Genomic DNA, 15012 nt, shown 5'->3' with positions numbered 1-15012 from the left:
GTGAGCCACCGCACCCAGCCTATGTTGTCCAGGCTTTCTATGTCCTTACTGATTCCCATTTACTTATTCAGTTACTAAAATAGGAGTATTGAGATATCCAATACAATTGTAGATTTTTCTATTTCTCTTTGCAGGTCTACCAGTTTTTGCTTCATGCATTCTGAAACTGCATGGTTTGATGCATATACATATAGAATTTTTAGACCTAGTTGACTACTTGATTCTTTTATTATTATACAATACTCTTCTTCCCTCTGGAACTATTTGTTTTGAAGTCTACTTTGTCTGATGTAAGTAGTGATTATAGCTTTCCTGAGTTAATGCTTTCATACTATAATTATTTCCCATCCTTTAACTTTAAATCTCTACATATCTTTATAATTAAATTGGATTTCTTGTAGACAGCCAGTGGTTGGAATTTTTTAACCAGTCTCTCAATGTCTGCCATTTGATTTGAGTGTTTAGACATTTACATTTTATATAATTCTTAATATAATTGTATTTGTATTTACTAATTCATGAGTGTATTCTATTTGAACACATCCAAGTTCATTCACCTTTCTTCTTTTTTCTGCTTTCTTTGAGATTAACTGAATATTTTAAAAAATAGCTTTACTTAATTTTTACTATTGGTTTATTAGTTGTATATGTTTTAGCATTTTCTTTATAGATTACAATAGAAGCCATTAACTTACCATGGTTACCTTTAAATATTTACCACCTCATTTAAAGTGTGCAAGAACTTTACAATCATATACTTTCAAGTTTTTCCCCCTTCTTCTTTACATGATTGTTGTCATCCAATTTATTCTGAACAGGATTATTGGACGAAAAACTTAGTTTCATATGTTTTAAACCTATGATTTTTACTTTAGACATTCAGTTATCTTTTAATTATTAAAAATTAGATTAAAACATCTATCTTATTATCCTCATTTTTATCATTTCGTGTACTTTTTATTTCTTTGTGCGGATCCAAGCTTTGATCTGGTCTCACACTTCTTATACCTGAAGGTCTATTATTACCATTTTTTAAAACATACTGTTCTACTAGCAGTCAATTCTCTTGTTTGCTTTTCTGAAAACATGTTTATTTCATCTTTTGACATTTGTATCTCTCATTTTTAAAAATATGTTTGCTGGGTATAGAATTTTGGGTTGACAATATTTTAAAGATAACACTTTGTCTTCTGGTGCATGATACAGTCATATAGTACAGTATAGGCTAATATAATATACTATAATATAGCTTCTAATGAGAATCCTGCTATAATTCTTGTTGTCATTTTTGTGTATTTTGTTTATAACATTTCTTTTTCTCTCCTCTGTCTACCTCTAGGATTTTTTCTTTAGCTTTGGTTTTTAGCAGTTTGACTGTAATGTATCTATTTTTTAGAATTATCATGTTGATATTTTCTCAGCTTCTGGACCCATGGTTTGGTATCTTCCACTGTTTTTGGTACATTTTGGCAATTATATTTTCACATAATCTTCTGCTCTGTTCTGTCTCCTCCAAGATCACCAAGTTTATATATGTCAGGCTGACAAATATCCCACAGCTTTTGGATGCCTTTTTCTGTTGTTTCCCCTTCTCCACTCTATTTTCACCTTGTGTTTCAGTTTTGGTAATTTTTATTGAATTATTTTCACGTTCACTCATTATTTCTTCTGCTCTTTCAAGACTATTGATAGGCTACATGAAAGAATTCTTCACCTCTGATATCATGGTTTTTTAAAAAAATTCCAAGTCATTTTACTTGACACTTTCTTATAGCTTTCATCTCCCTGCTGAATATTAGAAAGGGCCATTATAGTGGTGTCTGAAACCTATTATTGGAGTTGCTGAAACTTTGAACAACATTGCCTGGCATCTTGCTACTTTGGGAGAAAGTTTTAAAGCCAAAATGAAAAAAAAAAATTACCATGGAACTCCAGAGAACAAATTAACTTTCATTTGTTAATAAAATAAAATTTCATTTTATGTTAAATTAATTTTAACATAAAATGAAAAATGGCATACAGGAGTATTAGAAATATAGCTTCTGCCTTATTTAAATATAACAATATTAATGCAGTTACATAAGAATACAGGAATCTCTTCCTGTGCTCTGGGATAAAAGGGTTTTCCACTCCTGCCCCAGAGGCTGAGCTTTTTGGCAACATAGGAGGGAAGAATCCAGGGAAGTGGGTGATGATTTGTGTTTGACTCCAGAAGCATCCAATCACCTTCTCACATATGCACTACTAAGCATGGGGCTCTTGCCAATTTCTTCTCTTTTCTCCAGTCTTATAAGTACCCAGTAAAGAACCATGAAAGAGATTGTGAATGTATATAAATTCCCCTTTGTCTGGGTCCCCCAGTTATTAATAATTGATATGCTAGCTGGAATCAGCTTCATAAATAATTCCAGGCACAAACAATCAGAACCTACCTCAATCAATGTAAAAATGTCCACTTTAAAAGCCACTAACTTCTCTTATCTCACAGAGCTTTTTCCCTAGAATGGAAAATTATTAAGGCTAGTTTTATATTCAGGTTCAGTAACAAGGATACTCATTTGTTCACTCATTTAAAAATTATTTATTGTCTGTTTATTTTATACCAGGCATTTTTCTCATTGCTTTGGATAAAAAAGTACCAAAACATATAGACACACATTTTGTTTTCAAGGAAAAATCATTCTAATGTGCAGAAAGACAACAAAAAAAGTAATTTCCCAAGATATAAAGGGATAGAGATATAGATACATATGTTAGAAGATATATCTATATACAGTGCACTGTATCCTTGAGATGTCATTTCCTCAATATAGACAATGTTTTAAGGAAGATAAAGTAATCTGTGAATTCTGTCAAATGCTGATGATTAGTTAAGTAGGATGAGAACTGAGAATTGGACAGTGTTCTGATTTAGCAGTGTAGAGGGGATTGGAGAGAAGATTTAGAAGAAAAAGGAGAAGAGGGATTAGATCATGAAAATAAAGCCTGCTTTAGGGAAGTCTTGAGAAAAAAATGAAGCAGATAAACAATATTTTATGACCATAGAATGTTTAGCAATTTGAATAGTAATTTCCCACTTGTTGTTTCCCTTGAAACTCTCCATGAGATGGAAGCAATGATTTCCCATTTCAAAATTAGGAAATTGAAACTCAATATCATTATGCAGCTATCAGATGCCAGAGCTGGAAACAGAATCCAGTTCTGACGTCCAGTCCAAACGATTCTAGATTGCACAATGGAGACGTAACCCACAGTGAAAATAAATTCCGCCTGCTTAATTGTTCTGCTTGGGGCCATGCTCAGCTGAGTTCATTGTGCAGCTTAGTCCACTAGCTGATGTTTTGCAGGTTGGTGAAATAATTTGTTTATTCTGCTGCAGGAATCCTGTGGGTGTTCAATATGTGTTAATTTATTTGACTAAGTTTCAGAGGAGAGTTGTAAATCCCAGCATGTTTCTTTATTGAAGAATATAACCACAATTCACACATAATCACTATGAACACATATCTATTCCACAAAGTAAGATCCCTTTTATGTTCTCAGTGACAATTGGGGACCTTATTTCAGTTGATGCTTGTAATGTAGCATCATTCAAAGGGCCATTATTGTTCCAATTAGCATATAAGTTTAATTTAATATTTATACCAGGTAGAAGAAATTTTTCAAGTACATAATATTCTTCCCTGGCCCTTGGAATTTCATTTTTGGACAAACTAGTTAAGTCCAAATTAATGGCCATCAGATATATGGAAAGGATATTTTGTCAGAGATTTACATAAATATGTACTTACGTTCTTATGCTGTAAACAAGGCATTTATGAGAGTTCATCAGACCACAAGTGAAATTGTTGGCTGAGTTTTTGTGTTGCTACGCTCCAGTACAGAGAAAGAAAGCAATGTGTTTCTGGAATGGAGGGTCAGTAACAGGAAATAATGTTTTAAAATGAGAGATGATAATGCTATAAAAAATAGAGGAATAATCCTCCAATCAGACACATACATGCGCATGCACCGGCACACACACACACACACACACACACACACACACACACACACACTACTTGCTACTAAATAGAGGAAATGGAGAATTGGAGAGATATACATGTTGAGGACCTGCCACAACCCTGTAGGTTTCCATTTGCTGAGACGTGAGGAACTTGTGTCTTAAAATATTGAACAGGCTGACGTAGGCTTGCACTCCACCTCAGAGAATTAAGGTAGCAACTGTTTTAGATGGAATTGCACTATGAGAACTGAAAACAAAGAACTTTCTTTAGTTTCTAATTAGATGGAGAGCCAAGATCATGAGTATTAGAATTCTGCCTGCCCACAAGAGGGGATCTGGAGCAAAAGACTCCAACCTAGACTCTGAAAAACACAAAAAAGGACCTATGAAGACCGATTGTTTCTTGGTAGCAGTGCCACTTTCAGGATACTAGAGGTTGGTTGTGGAGTTGGAAATAATGTGTTTCCTATTTTCAACACTTTGCAGAACTTTCCAGAATCCTTTCTGTATTGTTGTGATTTTGCTCCTGGAGCTGTGGAGCTCGTAAAGTCACACTCGTCCTACAGAGCAGCCTAGTGTTTTGCCTTTGTTCATGATGTCTGTGATGATGGCTTACCTTACCCTTTTCCAGATGGGATCCTGGATGCCACTCACCTTGTCTTTGTGCTCTCTTCTATTCATCCTGACAGGATGCAAGGTGTTGTAAACCGACTTTCCAAGTTACTGAAACCTGGGGGAATGCTGTTATTTCGAGACTGTGGAAGATATGATAAGACTCAGCTTCATTTTAAAATCAGACATTGTTTATCTGAAAATTTTTATGTTCGAGGAGATGGTACCAGAGCATATTTCTTTACAAAAGGGGAAGTCCACAGTATGTCCTGCAAAGCCAGTTTAGATGAAAAGCAAAATCCGGTTGATCGCCTCTTACAAGTTAATAGGAAAAAACAAGTAAAAATTCACCGAGTGTGGGTTCAAGGCAAATTCCAGAAACCATTGCACCAGACTCAGAATAGCTCCAATGTGGTATCTACACTCCTTTTTCAAGACTGAACTTTGTAACATGTTAAGGTACAAAGCCAGAGGACTGTGCTATTCAAAGACTACTATAAGTCTTTCGTTTCTCAAAAGACAGTGAGAAAAAAAGAAGAGAATTTGTATTTCTTGCTGTTTTGTCATAGGTGAGCTCCTTTGTGCATTTAAGCACATGTGATTCAGCACAGTGTGCCTTTTTCTGTGCTTTGAAAACTTGATATGCCTAAGCTTGTTTGAATTTATTACATCTAACCATTTTGCTTGTTCCTTGAATTTTATAAGCATTCAATTAAATTGGTATTATGTCAGGTAATTTTGAGAAAACGTAACTTGACATTTTTTGCAAGTAAAAAAAATTGTTTATTTGTTTAGGCTTAGTAACCCAGTTCCCAGACACACACACACACACACACACACAAAGGGAGGAATTCCTGACCAAAATGAGGCTCAAAACCCTCAAAGGGGAGACTAATATTTGCTTTAAAGGATTGTTAACTTCCACATGTAATCTACAGAAATAAAGTTTTTGATGATTATATAATCATACACATATAAACATATATCATGATTGCGTATTTTTTGTATGTGTATCTCTTTACATTAATGATACTTGTAGAGTGGTCAGAGTAAGAAACATGACATTTCTTCATTTCATAAAATCAATTTAAATCCAAACCTAAGCTCCTATGCCACCAGTCTCTCTCACAAAATCCTCAATGTTCCTCTAGGATTGTGCAAAGGTCCTGGAGTTTTATGCAAAGCAAATATTTTAGGAGGCACTTCCAGTATGGGGTTCATGCTGGTCCCTTTCAGATGCCTGTTGTTTCTAACTCCTCACAATCCTTTGATGTTCAAGATGCTTGGAGCTCTGGTGCTCCTTTGCAGACTGGTCTTTGTTGGTGCTAAAAGTCAGCTGCCCAAACTCTCTCCTTCACCCCCAGGGCACTGCTAGAAGCAGAGTGAGTTTGCATTGCTCTTGCCTACCAAATTCCATCCTTTTCTCACCCTGTTGCTAGGTTCTTTTTTTTCTCTCTGTCTCATTCTGTCCACAAAGATCTTCTCCTTTTCCTCTCCACATCATGGAAGCATATAATAATTTCTTTAATGAGTCTAGGCTTTTATAAGACACAAATGATTGGCTTCATACAGATTCTACCATCCATCAGTTCAATTACAAACTACCAGCTTGGGTGGAAGTGGAAGAATATAAATAGCCACAGTTGCAAAGAAGAGAAAGACAGCATTGCATGTCCAGTATGTTAGATGGTCCAGAAATCCTTGTGAGGACAGGAGAAACAAATGGGCTAACCCATAGGTTAGTCTAGGCTCTCTCTGACAATAATATTTGACCTGAAGTTTGTGTATGTTTATGAATCTCCTAACAATAACCTTTACCTTAACTTTAACTTGGTGAGAAGGAGAAAAGGAAGAATTCCGGGGAGATCACAAGTGAGCACAGAAGGAGTGGAAAGGTTGCAGAAAGTTGATGTGTTCAGTTACTTGCTATTGAAATTCCAGGCAGCAGCTGCTGCTGCTATGGAAATGAGATTGGAAAACTTGCTTGGATCTCTTCTTTAGCCATGTCCTTTCAGGTGGTAAATAGTAAGGAGGAAGGAGGTTGTACAGAAAATGGAAAACATTTTAAAATTAGAGGACTTAGGAGATAAAGAATGTTCCAGCTTCTCTAAATCTTGTGAAAAAAAAAATTGTGAGCTGTCTCTCTGTGTAGCTTTCCTCTTTGTCCTCGCAGTTTTCTTCTTCCTTCTCTTCCTCTTTGTTCTCCTCCTCCTCTGAAACACAGACACATAGACACAGACACAGACATACAGACACACAGACACACACACACACACAATCTCTCTTTGCCATTATCTTTCCTTTTGCACTGTTAGCTTCCTCTAGTTTCCCTGATTTCTAGGATCTTTTAACTGCATTAGGTATTTTTAGTTTTTGTTGATACATAATAGATGTACATATTTTGGGGATACATGTGATAACTTCATACAGTAATATAATTTGTAAATATCAAATCAGGGTAATTGAGATATCCATCATTTTAAATATTCATCTTTTCTTTATGCTAGAACATTCAAATTATTCTCTTTTAGTTATTTTGAAATGTACAGTAGATTAATATTGACTATAATCATCCTACTTATCTATTGAACACTCGGTCTTTTTTTTTTCTATCAAACCATATAATTATACCCATTAATCAACATCTCCTCATGGACCCCCAAACTTCCTGGCCTCTGGTAACCACCATTTCATTCTCTATCTTCATGAGATCCACTTTTTAAGCTCCCACATATGAGTGAGAACATGTGATATTTGTCTTTCTATGTCTGGCTTATTTCACTTAACATAATGACCTCCAGTTTTATCCATGTTGCTGCAGTGTGTTTGTCTGTTACCATGCTGCTATGAAGAAATATTCAAGACTGGGTAATTTATAAAGAGAAGAGGTTTATTAATTGACTTACAGTACGCATGGCTGGGAAGGCCTCAGGAAACTAACAATCATGGTCTTCAGAGGGTGACAGAAGAGAGAATGCCAGGTGAAAGGGGAAGCCCCTTATAAAACCGTCAGATCTCGTGAGAACTCACTAACCATCATGAGAACAGCATAGGGAAAACCACTCTCATGATTCAATTATCTCCACCTGGTCCTGCCCTTGACATGTGGGAATTATTACAATTCAAGGTAAGATTTTGTTGGGGACTCAGAACGAAACCATATCAGACAAGATCTCATTTTTTTTATGGTTGAATAACATTCCACTTTTTATAAATATCACATTTTCTTCATCCATTCATCCATTGATGGACACTTAGTTTGATTCCATATCTTTGCTACTGCAAATAGTGCTGCAATAAATATAGGAGTACAGATATCTCTTTGATATATTGATTTCCTTTCTTTGGGGTCCATACCTAGGGGTTATTGTGGGATAACTGGCTCATATGATGAAATTGATGGCTCATATGATAGTTCTATTTTCAGCTTTTTGAGAAACTTTCATACTGTTCTCCATGATGACTGTACTAATGTATGTTCTCACCAACAGTGTACAAGGGTTCCTCTGACTCCCCATCCTTTCCAGCATCTATTATGCCCCGTCTTTTTGATACAAGCCATTTTAACTGAAATGAGAGAATATGATAGTTTTTATTTGTATTTCTCTGATGATTAATAATGTTGAGCATTTTTGAAATATACCTGTTGGCCATTAGTATGTCTTCTTTTGAGAAATGTCTGTTCAGATCTTTTGCCCATTTTAAAATCTGATTGTTTTTTGCTATTGAATTGTTTGAGCACATTATATATTCTTGTTATTAATCTCTTGTTAAATGGATGGTTTGCAAATATTTTATACCATTCTGTTGGTTATCTCTTCACTTTGTTGTTTTTTGCTTATTTGTTTTTTATTGTTGTTTTTTTGCGGTGCAGAAGCTTTTAGCTTGATGTAATCCCATTTGTCTATTTTTTGCTTTGGTTGCCTGTGCTTTTGAAGTCTTACACAAAATATCTTTGCCAAGAACTATATCGTGGAGAGTTTTCCTGATGTTTTCTTATAGTAGTGTCAGAGTTTTAGGTCTCAGATTTAAGTCTTTAACCTATTTTGACTTTTATGTATGGTAAGAGATAGAGACCCAGTTTCATTCTTCTGCATATGGTTATCTAGTTTTCCCAGAACGATTTATTGAAAAGACTGCCTTTCCTCATTGTATGTTCTTGGCACCTTTGTTGAAGATGAGTTGGCTGTAAATGTGGGGATTTATATCTGGGTTCTCTATTTGGTTCCATTGGTCATGTGTCTGTTTCTATGCCAGGACCATGTTGTTTTGGTTACTATAGATTTGCAGTAGATTTTGAAGTCAATTAGTCCTTGAGCTTTGTTCTTCTTGCTCAGGATAGGTTTGGCCATTCAAGGTCTTTTGTGGTTCACTATAAGTTTTAGGATTTTTTTTCTATTTATTTGAAGAATGTTACTGGTACTTTGATAGAGATTGCATTGAATCTGTAAATTGCTTTGGGTAGAGTTGTCATTTTAACAATAACAGTTCTTCCAATCCATAAGCATGGAATATATTTCCATTTTTGTGTCCTCTTTAATTTGTTTTATCAGAGTTTTATAGTTTTTCTTGAATAGGTCTTTTACTCTGATTAGATTGATTCCTAGATATTTAATATTTTTGTACCTATTGGAACTAGGATGGCTTTCTTGATTTCTTTTTCAGCTTATGTGCCATTGGCATATATAAATGCTACTAATTTTTGTATGTTGATTTTGTATCCTGAAACTTTACTGAATTAATTTGTTTTTACAGTTTTTTGGTGGAATCTTTAGGCTTTTCTAAGTATAAAATCTTGTTGTCTGTAAACAAGGCTAATTTGACTTCTTCCTTTTCAATCTGGATGCACTTTATTGCTTTGTCTTGCCTAACTGCTTTGGCCAGGACTTCCAGTGTTATACTGAATAAAAGTAGTAAAAGTGGGCATTTTTGTCTTGTTCCAACCCTTAAAGAAAACCTTCAATTTTTTCTCATTCAATAAAATGTGGGTTTGTCATATATGGCCTTTGTTATTTTGAGATGTGTTCCTTCTATATAGTTTGATGAGGATTTTTATCATAAGGAGATGTTAATTTGATCAATGCTTTATTAGAATTTATTGAAATGTTTATATGCTTTTTGTTCTTGGTTATTTTAATGTGATGTATCACATTTATTGATTTGCATAAGTTGAACTATCCTTGCATCCCTGGGATAAATTCTACCTGGTCATAGTGAGTGACTTTTTTTTAATATGTGTTGATTTTGATTTGTTAGAATTTTGTTGAGAATTTTGTATATATGTTCATCAGTGATACTTGCCTATAGGCTTCTTTTATCATTGTGTTCTTGTCTTGTTTTGGTATCAGGGTAATGCTGGTATGGTACAATGAGTTTGGATGTATTCCTTCCTCTTCCTTTTTTTTTTTTTTTTTGAAGAGTTTGAGAGGGATTGGCATCTTCTTTAAATGTTTAGTAGAATTCAGTAGTGAAGCCCTCAGGTCCTGGGCTATGTACTACAGCTTCCATCTTATTATTCATTATTGGTTTGTTAGGTTTTTTATTTCTTCGTGGTTCAATCTTGGTAGGTTGTATATATATAGGAATTTATCACTTTCTTCTAGGTTTTCCAATTTCTTCGCATATAGTTTTTTATAATAGTCTCTAATGTATAGTTAGTCTCTTCTTTGAATTCCTAAGTTGTCAATAGTTATGTTTCCTTTTTTGTTTCTAATGTTATTTATTTGGGTGTTCTCTCTTTTGTTGATAGTCTAGCTAAACTTTTGTCAATTTCAATTATCTTCTCAAAAAACCTTGGTCAGATCTGGTGGCTCACGCCTATAATCCCAGCACTTTGGGAGCCGAGGCAGGAGGATCACCTGAGGTCAGGAGTTTGAGACCAGTCTGGCTAACATGGTGAAACCCCGTCTCTACTAAAAAATACAAAAAATTAGCCAGGTGTGGTGGCAGGCACCTGTAATCCCAGCTACTCAGGAGGCTGAGGCAGGAGAATCACTTGAACCCAGGAGGCGGAGGTTGCAGTGAGCCAAGATCATGCTGTTACACTGCAGCCCGGGCAAAAAGAGCAAAACTCCATCTCAAAACAAAAACAAAAACAAAAACCCAACTTTTTATTTTGTTGATCTTCTTTATTGTTTTTTTAATCTCAGTTTCATTTATTTCTGCTCCAATCCTTATTATTTGTTCCTTGCTATTAATTTTTGTTTTGGTTTGTTCCTGATTTTCTACTTCCTTGAGGGTAGGTTATTTGATGCTTTTCTACGTTTTTGATATAGGTATTTATTGTGATAAACTTCTCTTAGTGTTGCTTTTGCCATTTCCCACATATTTTGCTATGTAGTATTTCCATTATCATTTGTTTCAAGAAATGTTTCTGTTTCATTCTTCTTTTTTTTTTTAATTAACCTACTGGTCCTTCAGAAGCATGCTGTTTAATTTCTATGTGTTTGTGTGTTTTCTGAAATTCCTCATTGTTGATCTCTAGTTTTATTTCACTGTGGTCAGAAAAGATACTTGATATGATTTCTATTTTTTTTTAATTTGCTTTGAGTGTTCTGTAGCCTAAGATATGCTGTATTCTGGAGAATGTTCTATGTACTGAGAAAAAACATGTATTCTGAAGTAGTTGGGTGAAATGTTCTGTAAATGTTAGTTAGGCCTATTCAATCTCCTGTATGGTTTAACTCTGCTGTTTCTTTGTTGATTTTCTGTCTGGATGATCTGTCCATTGCTAAGAGTGGGGTGTTAAAGTCCCCTACTATTACTGTATTGCAATCTATCTCTCCCTTTAAATCTATTAGTGTTTGCTTTATATACTTGGGAGTTCCAGTGTTGGATGCATAGATATTTTTATAATTGTTATATTCTCTTGCTGAATTGACCCCTGTATCATTATACGGTGACCATTTTATCTCTTTTTACAATTTTAGATTTGTAATCTATTTTACCTAAGTATAGCTACTTTTCTTTTTTAGTTTCCAGTTTTACAAACTATCTTTTCCCACCTCTTCAATTTCAGTCTCTGTGTGTCTTTATTAGTGAAGTGGGTTTCTTGAAAGCAGCATATAGTTGGGTCTTTTTTTTTTTTAATCCATTCACTCACTCTGTGCCATTTAATTGGAAAATTGAGACCATTTACATCTAGTGTTATTATTGATAAGTAAAGGGACTTACTACTGCCATTTTGTTGCCTGTTTTTTGGTTGTTCTGGAACTCTTTCTTCCTTTCTTACTGTCTTCCTTTGAGATTAAGTGATTGTCTTTGGTAGTATATTTTAATTTGTTGCTTTTTATATGTAGTATATATTGTAGGATTTTGCATTGTGGTTATTATGAGGCTTACAAAAAATATTAGAAATATAAGAAGTTACTTCAAAGGGATGACAACTTGTCTTAGATCACAAAAAAAAGGTAATAGAAATAAGCAAACAAAGGAACAACTAAAAACACTTCTCTACACTTCAGTTCCATCTCCCCCACATTTTGATGTTTAGTTGCTCCAATTTACATATTTTCATATTGCCTGTCTCTTACAGCTTGCTGTAGCTATTTTTGTTTTAGATACATTTGTCTTTTAGCCTTCATATTAGAGCTATGAATGGACTGCACACCACAATTGTAGTATTTGAATATTCTGGGGTTATCAGTGCATTTATGTTTACCAGTAAGTTTTAACCTTCAAATGTTTTCTTTTCTGCATGTTAGTGTATTTTTTTCTTTCAGATTAAATAACTTATTATAGTATTTCTTCTAAGACCAGTCTGATGGTGGTTAATTCTCTCAAATTTTGTCTGGCAACGACTTTATCTCTCCTTCACGTTTGAAAAATAGCTTTGCCGGGTACAATATTCTTGGATTGCAGGGTTTTTTCTTTGAGCACTTTGGAAATGTCATCCTACTTCCTCCTGGCCTATATGGTTTCTGTTGACAAGTCTGTTGCCAGATGAATTGGCATTCCTCTATGAGTTATTTTCTTCTTTTCTCTTGCTGCTTTTAAAGTCTTCTCTTTGTCCTTGACCTACGAAAATTTGAATATTTTATGATTTGAGGTAGTCTTATTTGAGTCGAATCTGTTTGGTGTTCTCTGACCTCCCTGTACCTGAATATTTATATCTTTCTCAAATTTTAGGAAGTTTTCTGTTATTATTTCTTTGAATAATCTTTCTATCCATTGCTCTTGCTCAGCTCCCTCCTGAATACCAATAATTCTTAATTTTTGTCTTTTGAGGTAATTTTCCATATCTTGTAGATGATTATAGTTCCTTTTATTCTTTCTTTACTTTTTTCTCCTCACAGTATATTTTCAAATAGCCTGTCTTTGAGCTTTTAGATTCTTTCCTCTGCTTGATGCAGTCTACTGTTGAAAACCTGTAATTAATTTTCAGTTCAGTAAATGTATTTCTCAGTTTCAAGATTTGTTTTTTTAAATGACTTCAATGTCTTTGTTTAACTTCTCTAATAACTTTCTGAATTGCTTTTTGTGCTATCTTGGGGATTGCTTCATTTCCCGAAGATGCTACTTTGAATTCTTGGTCAGGTAGCTCACAGTTCACCATCTCATTAAGGACAATCACTGGTTCCTTGCTTTGTCCTTTGGGGAGGTCATGGTTCCCTGTTTGCTCATTTATCTTGCATATGTATGTCTATGTTTTTGCACTGAAGAACTAGCCATTTATTCCAGTCTTCTTTCTGTGGCTTATTTTGATTTTTTTTATTGGATACATTTGCTTAGAGGTTCTTTACCATTAGGTAACTGCCTCCTTTTAGGTTCTAGGTGGCACTTTATGTCTAGGTTTGCCTCAGCTCTAATAAATGATTTGAGGTCCCAAAGGGGATACCTCTTCAGTGTGTCAAGGCTGGGTAGCGATTTGTGCCCAGGGGATCCATAGAACTTACCTTCCACAGTGTAGTGGTGCTGAGCAGCTATTCTGATTTTGTCTCCTTTGGCTGAGTTACAGAGCAGTTTTCAGAGCTGGTAATGGTAGTCTTGCATCCTCCCTATGTCTCCGGCTCTTCTCAGGGATCTATCTCCTTCAGGCACTCAAGATGCTTCCAAATGTGTTGGCAGGAACAAGTCTACTGCCAAAAAACCAAGATGGTGGGAAGCTGGTTATTCACCTATATCTCAGCTATTCCAGTGGAGAAGCTGTGAGTTGGGAGGAAATTTTTGCATGGTTGGTGCCAGGCAGATTGTGGAGAAAGGCAGCATGGATATGGAAATTTCATCTGCTCAGAGGTTTTTTACATCTCTGTGGCCCCAGGAACTGTTTCATCCTCATATTTGAGTTCGGGGATATCACAAATGATAATCTTGGCACTATGCATTTGCTTTTGGTTTTTTGTAAGATGGGGGAGTGATATCACGTTGCTTCTATGCCACCATTTTGGAACAGGAAGTCAGTATTTATAGTTTTACTGTAATATATTTTAAAACACTTAAACTATTAAATAAAATACACTTTTTCTTAACTTGTAGAATTCCAGATACATTCTCCGTTTTCTATGGTTTTGTTTTAACAAAATATTTAACCAAGTGAAATATGTATAAGAACCCAATATTTCCCAATATTTCTTCATTTTTTTATTCTTCATGTTTTATTATCTCACAGATAGATAATATCTTTGGCATATTTACTCCACATGGAAGAGAAAAATAACCTTGAACTAACACGGACACAAAGCCAAATGTGATTGAGGGAAAAGCAATCCTTCAGTTGATCCTTAACAAAATGTTTTATTGTTGATAAATACTGAACCACAATAATCACATTGAAATAAACTCAACTGATATTAATTTGTTTATCTTATTTTTTAATTAGGAGAGTTTCAAACAGACTGCATTCAGAAAAATGTGTAATATCATCATTACATAAACATTTTTTAATGTTCTTCTTAATACTTGCTTTTCCTAATGCAAATTGATACATTAATCTCCCTAAACTTTTTTTTTAAAGAAAGAGGTCTTATGTAAGCTGTTAAATGTTTCGCTCAAAAAAAGTGAGCATTAAATTTTCTTATAAATGCTAAGGAAGTTTAGGCAAAAGTTAACAGGACATGAAAAGTTATTGAAGATCATGACCCATTTTGGGTCACAAGACCATTTTCATTTAGGCACTACGATATTTGTTCATTTCATTTTAAACAGTATTTCAAGCAACATCAAAATTGAAGAAAACTGTAGTGGTTGGCATTATGGTGACGAGGAAATTGGCTGGGTAGGTGGGGAAATGAATAGGTGCATATAGTTGCATGGGGTGGGAAAAAGAACATCAGTGGGAGGGCGGGTAAATTATCGGCTCAGAGAACTAAAGTTGTGGAGTTGGGCGTTTATGTATTTATTTTTTTACTTACCACTTTGTACAAGGAATCGTAGGCAGTTTACAGAGAATATATAAT

General features: G+C 34.7%; 1 pseudogene; it reads left to right on the top strand.

Moving 5' to 3' along the window:
* The first annotated feature begins 4304 nt into the window (after positions 1–4304).
* On the top strand, positions 4305–5059 carry LOC129009966 (tRNA N(3)-methylcytidine methyltransferase METTL2-like; annotated as a pseudogene).
* The last annotated feature ends 9953 nt before the right edge of the window (positions 5060–15012 follow it).

This window comes from Pongo pygmaeus, chromosome 10, assembly GCF_028885625.2.
Source record: "Pongo pygmaeus isolate AG05252 chromosome 10, NHGRI_mPonPyg2-v2.0_pri, whole genome shotgun sequence".
NCBI lineage: Eukaryota > Metazoa > Chordata > Mammalia > Primates > Hominidae > Pongo > Pongo pygmaeus.
Note: the sequence above shows the minus strand (reverse complement) of the source record. Positions and strands in the feature narration are given on the sequence as shown.